Below are 9,396 nucleotides of genomic sequence, written 5' to 3'. Positions count from 1 at the left end.
GAGAGAATCATTGATAGGCTGCCTCCTGCATGCCCCCTACTGGGGATCAAGCCCGCAACCCAGGCATGTGCCCTTGGCCAGAATCGAACCTGGGACCCTTCAGTCCGCAGGCTGACATTCTATCCACTGAGCCAAACTGGCTAGGGCCCCATTGGGCATTTTAAAAAATTGGGCAGAGGCCTTTTCTGGTTGCTTCCACCTCCCCATCTAGCTGAGGCAGGCACCTCGGAGGTTTCCACCAGGCTGCTGGCCCACATTCACAGTTCCTGCTCTTACATCCTCTTCCCTCCTCCCTGCATTCTGCTTGCCCTGGGGAAATTCAGCAACTGTTTCCATCAAAAGCCGACCGTGCTGGACGTGGATCACAGAGGCCCATTTCCTACACCCTATGCTTTCTTCTAAGAATTTTACAGTTTCAGTTTTTACATTTAGGTCTATGATGCAGTTTAAGGTCAACTTATATAGGTTGTGAAGTTCAGCCCCAACTTTATCCTTTTGCATGTGGTTATCTAGTTATCCCAGCACTATTTCTTAAAAACTATTCCCCCACTCCATCCCCACCCCCCCCATTCAGCTGTTTTAGGACTCTGGTTGAAAATCAATTGACCATAAATGTGAGGGTTTATGTCTGGACTCTCAATTTTATTCCATTGATCTATATGTCTACCTTATGCCAATACCACAGTCTTGATTACTGCAGCTTTGTAGTAAATTTAAATCCTCCAACTTTGTTCTTTTTCACAATTATTTTGGCTGTTCTGGTTCCTTGAATTTCCATATGAATTTTAGTTTGTTCATTTCTGAAAAAATGGACAGTTGGGATTTTGATGATGATTATGTTGAATCTATAGGTCAATTTGAGGAAGGTTGCCATCTTAATAATAGTATTTTTCAACCCATGAAGATGGAAAGACTTTCCATTTATTTAGATCTTTCAGAATTCCTTTCAAGAATGTTTTATAGTTTCCAGAGTATAAGAATTGTACTTCTGCCCTAGCCAGTTTGGCTCAGTGGATAGAGCGTCGGCCTGTGGACTGAAAGGTCCCGGGTTCGATTCCGGCCAAGGGCACATAGCTGGGTTGCAGGCTTGATCCCCACTAGGCAGCCAATCAATGATTCTCTGTCATTGATGTTTCTATCTCTTCCTCCCTCTCCCTTCCTCTCTTAAATCAATAAAGAAATATATTTTTAAAAAATTACACTTCTTTTGTTAAATTTATTTTCAAGTATTTTATTGGTTTTGTTATTGTAATGGGATTGTTTTCTAAATTTTATTTCTGAAATGCCCATTGCAAACATATATAACTACAATTGATTTTTGTACATTGACATTGTATCTTGTAATTTTGCTGAATTTGAATCTTAGCTCTCATAATTTTTAGTAGAGTCCTTACAATTTTCTATTTGTAAGATCATGTCACCTGTAAACAGAGATAGTTTTACATCTTCTTTTCCAGTCTGGATGCCTTTTGTTTCATTTTGTTGCTAAATTACCAGGTTAAAATTCAATACAATGTTGAATAGAAGTGATGCTAATTAAAATCCTTGTCTTTTTCCTGATGTTAGTTGGAAAGCAACAGTCTTTTACCTTTAAATATGATGCTAATTCTGAATTTCTCATTGCTACCCTTTAACAGGTTGAGAAAATTGCTTTCTATTCCTAGTTTGTTTGATGGTTGCTAGTCTTTTGTTGAAGATTTTTGTGTCTATATTTATTGGTCTGCAATTTTCTTTTCTTAAGATGTCTTTGGTGAATTATTTTTTAAAATAATAAACATGGCAGAAAAATCCACAAGAGTATTAGGTTTCTCCTGCCTTGGCCACCCATCCTCAGCCACCCACTGTTACTAGTTCATATATATGTAATATATAATTATAATATGTATCTAATTAGCAGCTGTTTAAAAATAGATTTTTGCATTCCTTAGCATTTATATTTTTATAAATAATGTATTAAAGTTATAATTTGGTACTCTGCATACTTGACACAAAGTATTATCTATCAGGTCATAATAATAAAATAATTTAAATTTCTATAGCAAAAAAATAAAGGACTTACTGAATATCATAACTTCCACTTCTAGAAGTATAACTTATGCAAGTCATGCTCTCTGAGCCTCATCTGTAAAAGCAGGGATAAAGTTACTTATCTGTAGCTTTGTCTGGAGGACTGACTGAATGTTTGTAGAAAGGCTTAGGATAGTGTAGAATCATTCATATTTATTGTCACTTATCAAATTATGTATCACAATATCCCTTTAAATAGAAAGTGGATCTGCTGTGTGTTAGATTGGAATACAACGTTTTGAAAACGCTCTATGCATAAAACGAAATACTTCTGTTATAATCTGTTTTTCAGAAGTTATCTTTCAGTTCTTAAGTTCTTTGTTTTTGCCTAGATTATGTGATTCGGTGCCTATTTTGGAAACTTGGAAAGTACCATGCAAATACAGATATAGCTGTGCTATTTAAAAATAAAATACTTAGTGTTTGCTGGTGAAGGAAAATATGATGCTATGTAGGTAAAACTATGTGATGAAAATCAGATTCACATTTCCTAAGAACATTTCTGGAGAAGTTTAGACTTGAAAAGTAGAAGCCAAATGCTTCTCTCAGATGATCGTTTATAACTCTCACTGAAGTCAGAAGTAATTCTGAGGATAACATTTAAGCCAAGTGTTTGGAAAGCTCGGAGAAAAAAAAAAGCATGCATAAATTTCCAAATTTTTCCAAAGCACTTAATGGGAGGTGATTTATAGTTGAGATCTTGAGAAATATTTTTCCACTAGTAGATATTTATAACACCTTAATATAATTTATTTCACCTTTCACAGGATGCTAGTCATGAGAGAATTTAGTTAAATAATCACTTAAGTAGCAAAAAGTACACATAGGGACTATACAAGCTATAATAACTAACTCAGAGTCTTTAAACATTCCTTTAGAGTTTCTCAAATGCATTTTACAAGTTAAATACATCATTATGAGATTGAGATGAAACTTTTCAGACATATGTACTGCATAAAACCAAGTCTGTCCTCAATATTAGTAATAGCTTAATTAAAAAGTATTTTTTCCTGCAGTAATTTCACAAGCTATTTTAAATTCCCATATAGTGACATTACAAATAAAACTTTAAAAATTAATTAAAATGAGAAATATTGACATAATAGTAATATTAGAAGTTACAGTGTGCAAGTCAATTATGACATTCAAGGAGATTCTTGTTAGTCAGCTGTCTTGGACAGAGTTAAGTATTGCACAAGATGGGAATTGTTTATTCTCTCTCAGTATTTGTCAGTGCTTGAATAGAATGGTTCCAAAGTTGATCTTCTTAGTCCTTAGCCTATTTTGGACAAGGGTGCTAGCCACAAAGATCATCTACAAGTAGATGCTTATCATTACACCATCTGTGACACAAAATAGTACAGATGCAGAGGGAAACCTTTCTGGTAGGTTTTGTTTAAAAAATTGATAAAGGCCATCAGTGCCCAAGGTCAATAGTAACACGGGCCAGAGGAGAAAATTGTTCCATTGATTTGCTATATAACCATAGTTAAATTTTTACAAATAAATGTGCCAACCAAAAATAAATACGATGAACTTATTTAAAGACAATTCCATTTAATTATTTGTAAACTATCTAATTTGATCTGTGCAATAAATCTCTAAGGCAAGGAGTATTAGTCCATCAAATAGAAAAGAATAGAATTAGTCCATCGGTATGGGTGGGAAAATTTTCTAAAGAAGTAACACTTACTGAGTACCTACTATGTACCCAGTTATTTGATGGAATATCTCAATAAATTCTCAAAATGACCCTAAGCAATAGGTCTTACATTTCCTATTTGCAGATGAGGAAAAATTAGCTAGCCCAAAGTTAGCCAGCTAGGTAGTGGTGAAGGTAGGGCTCAGTGGTAGAGCTAGTCTAATGCTCTTTCCTTCATATCCCAGCTGTTTGTTTGTTTTTAACAATGGGTGTGCAACATTGCCTCGACACAGAAACCCAAACCACTACAATCTATGATACATGGCAAAGGGGAATGTTTAGGAAATCAAAGTTTAGATAGTCCTTTATAAACAGATCACTGGAATTTTATGATTCATATGATGTTAAGATTCATATGATGTTGTCATTTTCTGTATAGTTAGTGCTAACTGGCTTTATCTTGCTCATGACATAAAGAACAAGATATATCAATCACACATGGTAACATTTTCTTCCAGTTACATTGGCTATGAAAACTTCTGACAAATTATTAGATTTGTACACATTCTTCTCATGAAATGTGCATTTGATTCTATTCTTGTTTCACATCACCAGAGTAAATGGCCCGTGCTTTTTATTGCTTCACCTCTTTGAACTGCTGCATATGTTAGCAAGTTAAGCAAAGCTTAACTTGGGCCTGCTCCTCGACCCCCCTCCACCCGCCCCTGTCCTCCCCTCAGATAATACCAGGGCCAAAGAATTCTGTGAAAATCAAACACAATTGGGAAAAGAAAAGGATGAATATTTATTTTTCAAGTTCTGAAGCCCATTCTATGAGTCATTTTCAGTGTTCTCGTCATTTTTTTGGAATCTAGAGTTAGAGCTTATTTTCCTTACAGAATTACATAGTCTGATGAAATCCTTCTTGCCACTCTTTCCACCTTCTGTACATTTTATTAACCTTAATTAACACATAGTAGAAAACAATAGGGATACTGTTATTTAAAAAGAGGAGACATATAGATTAAAAAAAAAAACTTCTGTGGACTGAAAGGCTCCTAATTTCTAACGTTAGTTATCAGTTGGCATTCTTAGGCACATAGCCACCTCACAATCTGATCACATCTTTACATCCTCCCAGGCTCTCATTGGCCATCTTCAACATGTTTCCCAACCTTTTTGGATATGAGAATCTCTTAGAAATTAAACTACAGTAATAATATTGACATGTTTGTAGGATATGATAAAGAAATGAATGAGCCCTAGCCAGTTTGGGCTCAGTGGATAGAGTGTCAGCCTGTGGAAGGGTCCCAGGTTTGATTCTGGTCAAGGCCACATGCCTGGTTGTGGGCTGTGGGGTTGTGCAAGAGGCAGCCAATCAATGATTCTCTCTCATCATTGATGTTTCGATCTCTCTCTCCCTCTCCCTTCCTCTCTTCAATCAATAAAAATATATTTTTTAAAAAAGGAATGAACACTGACTTAGATAAAATCATCACTATAGTTGACCAATTTAACATAGATTTTTGAAGTTTTAAAGACATTTTGACATGTTTTGCAAGAGTTTTCATCAGATGAATGCAATTATGAATTTATTAAATAAAATAATGATAAAAACTAACACTACTATAACAATTATGTTATAGGCATGTGCTTTAGACATAATAAACACTTTGAATACTCACGGCAATCCTATGAATTAGGTGCCTTTATCTCCATTTTACAGGTGAGGAAACTGAGGCACTGACAGGTTAAATAACTTGTCTAAGGTCTTACAGCCTGAACCATGCAGTGTGGCACTAGTGCCCATCTATGTTCTCCATCATGAGGCTGCATAGTAAAATTTGGAATGTTTTAGTGTGTCCCATTAAGATGAGATGGTATAACTTAATCTTAGAATGAAAACAATGTTGAAATGTGTCACTGTGTTTTAACAACCACAGCAAAATGTGACCCCCTCCAGGGATGTTTATCTCATGGCCACTAACTGCTTCACATACCCATTGGATATACACTCAGGGGCTCACAAACTCATTCCTAATATTTACATATTTCATTTATTGTGTTTTAAAAATAAACCATATGTCAAAACTCCCTTTAATGTGAAACTCCTGAAGAAAGATTACACCTAACTTCTACAACAAAGATTCTTTAAGCTTGGTTGGTGGACAATTTGCATCATAATCCCTGACCAGTCTGCTAGAAATAAATACCTGTTCTTGGGTTCAATCCCAATTTCCTCATTTAGTTTTAGGGAGTGGGACCCTGATGATTCTGATGCTCACCCCACCAACTTTTGAGCACCACCTTTCTACCAGATCCTTCTTGAGACCCTGCTTAGGAAGCCTGCCCACCTCCCCTCCCCTCCCCCAGCATTCTATATGCACCAACCCCCCACCTGGAGTTCCCCTGAATACAAGATGCTCTTTCACACCTCAGAGCCTGAACAAGCTGTTTCCTGTGCTTCTCAAGCTTCTTTCTTTTCTTATTGTCTTCCGAACTCCCACTCCATTAAGAGTCAGTTCAAAAGCCACTTCTGCAAGGTTTCCCTGGGCCCATCAGGCAAGGGTTTCGTGCTTCTTCCATTGCATCCCAATGCCACTAAACTCATTTATCTATCCTGGAATTATGTGCTGTCACTGGTCTATGTATTCTGTTAGCCAGGAAGTCCCCTGAGTTCTCTGCATTATCCATCTTTGTAAACAACCAAAAATCATGCTTGATATAAACGACCAAAAATCAAGACTCTAAACTTGCTGTTTGAATAGGTGGTGAATTCAGTGTTTACACATGACTGGGGTGAAGTACTGACAGTTCTATAGTTCTTAACTCTACTGAGATGGTATATCATGTTCATAACTTCTATTAGAAAATAGTTTTCTAGCAAGTGGGAGAGAGAAAACAATTTTACTTGGCTAATTTTTTTTTTCTCCTTACACACTTATTCCTTTTCTTTCCTTTCCCCGTCTTTTGTTTTATATTTTGAATAGGCAATATATGGTCTTGGCACAAAATTAAAAGGATCCAAGATAGCAGCAGGCTGCGAGGCAAGCCATCGCCTCACCTACGTCCTCCAACTTTTGAGTCCCTTAGAGCTAAGCAGTTGCTGTTACAGTTTCTAGTGTGTCCTTCCAGAGCCATTTTAGATACACATAAGCAAATAAGGATATATTTATCCCATTTTGCACCTTGTTTTTTAGCTTGTGATCCCTTCACATAAGCACATAAAAAGCAGCCTCCGCTTATTAACAGATGCATACCAGTCAAGTCTCCAAATATAGCATTTTAAAAAAAAGTACGACATCTCTTGATTGACATTTAGGTTGTTACCAGTATTTTCTTTCATCAGTGAATGCTGTGATATAAGTAATTTCACACATGTGTAAGTATCTTTGGAAGATAGATTTGTAGACAGGAGATTGTAGGATTAATGAGTAGTGGCAAGTTTTATCAAAATGGTTTTCATAAAAAATTACACCCATTTTCACTCCCACTAGCAAGACATGGGATTACCTGTCTTGTTTTTTAATATCCTGCCAATAGCATTTTCTTCTCTGATGTTCTAAAATGGAGATTAATGGAAACCCTTTGAGAAAGTGTAGGCTTATCTACTGATCTAACCCAGGAGTAGGAACTTTTTTGTCAGAAAGTCAACACAAGTGGTTGTCCTATCGGCTCCTTTCTCCTCTGTGGGCAGGCTAGCACTGGGGGTATTCATTGCTGGTCTAACTCCAATATTGTTTTGAATCTTGGAAGGCGTAGGGAGCCTTCAGAATCGTTTCCATTCCATTCTAAAGTGGAAGACCTACCAGCCCTGGCCGGGTAGCTCAGTTGGTGAGAGCATCATCCGGATATGCCAAGGTTTCAGATTGGATCCCTGATCAGGGCACATACAAGAAGCAACCAATGAATGAATAAACAAGCGAAACAACAAATCAATGTTTCTCGTTTCTCTCTCTCTCTCTCAAATCAATTAAAAGTTATTTAAAGTGAAAAAAAAAGTTATTTAAAGTGGAAGACGTCCCTTTCATTCTACAAATGCTTACTGAGTTTGTTCTAGTGGCTGAGGTTTGAACAATGAAAAAAATAGGGGAAAAAAATCCCTGCCCTCATTTAGACTACATTATAATGGGAGGAGGCAGAGTAAACACAATACACAGGTATTATATATGGTATGTTAGTTTATGGTAAATGCTGTAGGAAAAATAAAAAAGGAAATAGGGAATATGAGGGATCACTTTTGTGAAGCGTGGTCAGGGAAGGCCTCACTGAGGTGACACTTAAGCAAAGACCTGAAAACAGTGAAGGAATGAGCCATAAGGCACCTGAGGGAAAGAGCTAAGGCAGGAGTTATGTTCTGGGAACAGCAAGGAAGGCTGCTGCTTAGAGCTCAGTGAGCAAGGTCAAGAGGAAGAAGAAATAAGTGAGGTCAGCGAGGCGGGGTTGGGTGGGAGTGGGGTGAGGGGAGATGGGGGTGAGAGACCAGATTGTGTAGGTCCTCATAGTGAATGGGAACCAATGGAGAGTTCTAGAGGGTTACTCTGAATGCTCCATTGAGAAGAGACTGAGGGAAGGCGAGAATGAAAGAAGGAAGAACCAGTTAGGAGACTTCCTGTAAACTACATGAGAAATGAGATGGGTTAGCTTGGGCTGGTAGCCATGAAGGTGTGGAACTGGTTGGACTGTGGGTATATTTTGAAAGTGGAGCCAGCAGGATTTTGTTAGAGTGCATGGTGGATGTGAGAAGAAAAGAAGGCAAGAATGACTCTAAGGTTCTTCTTGGGTTAAATAAGTGGGAGGATGGAGTTGTCATTTACTGGGATGGGGAAAGAATGCGAGAAGAGCATGTTTTAGGCCCTAAAGTTTAGGGTAAAGATGAGTTGTGATTTGATGTGTGGTTCCCATGGCTTTCCATGGTTGGGGTCCTCAGATGGCCATGGTTCCAAATGAGATTAATGGCCTGGACTAGAACATGATTGAAATGCCTTCTTGGGATGAAGGCTCCAAGGAAAGTGTGCCTGTGGGCATTGTCTTCCTCCTGAGCTATCCTGTTCCGAATCAGACTTGCACTGAGATAGTGCGTTAAATGTCCTTATATATTCTTTTGCTGTGTGACATATGTAATCCAAGGGATAGGTAAATGCACACAAACTAACAACGTTGAATACCACTCAAAAAGTCGATTTCTTGCCCACTGCATAACCAGATTAGTACTTACTATCCTCGAAAAATCAAAACAGAACTCAATTCTCTATTTGTAGGTCTATGATGTCACCAATATACCAGTATACCAGTTCCTAGACAATTCCAAGCGAGGCTGGTAACAGAAACTACACCAGGGCAATCTGAAATGTGCCTGATTGGAAAATTTAAGTAGGAATTCACTAGACAAATAATCTAAAAAGAAGGGAAGCATTTAAAACAGCAATTTTCAACTGCTGTGCCGTAAGAATTTTTCAAACATGCAATACTTGAGTATTAGTTAGGTGCACTGATCTCTTTTCCCTTAGATTACCAAATAAATCTAAGGGAAAAGATTTATTGTGTTGGCTGTTGTCATTTACAACAGCCAACACAATAATAGTTGTCCAGTGTGAATGAACACAAACTATACTGTTTGTTTTTTTCTCAGATCGGCAAAAAAATGCTTTTGTGTGCTGCAGAATTTTAGTAATTAGTTTGTGTGT

This window comes from Eptesicus fuscus, chromosome 2, assembly GCF_027574615.1.
Source record: "Eptesicus fuscus isolate TK198812 chromosome 2, DD_ASM_mEF_20220401, whole genome shotgun sequence".
Lineage (NCBI taxonomy): Eukaryota > Metazoa > Chordata > Mammalia > Chiroptera > Vespertilionidae > Eptesicus > Eptesicus fuscus.
This window is presented reverse-complemented; position numbering follows the sequence as displayed.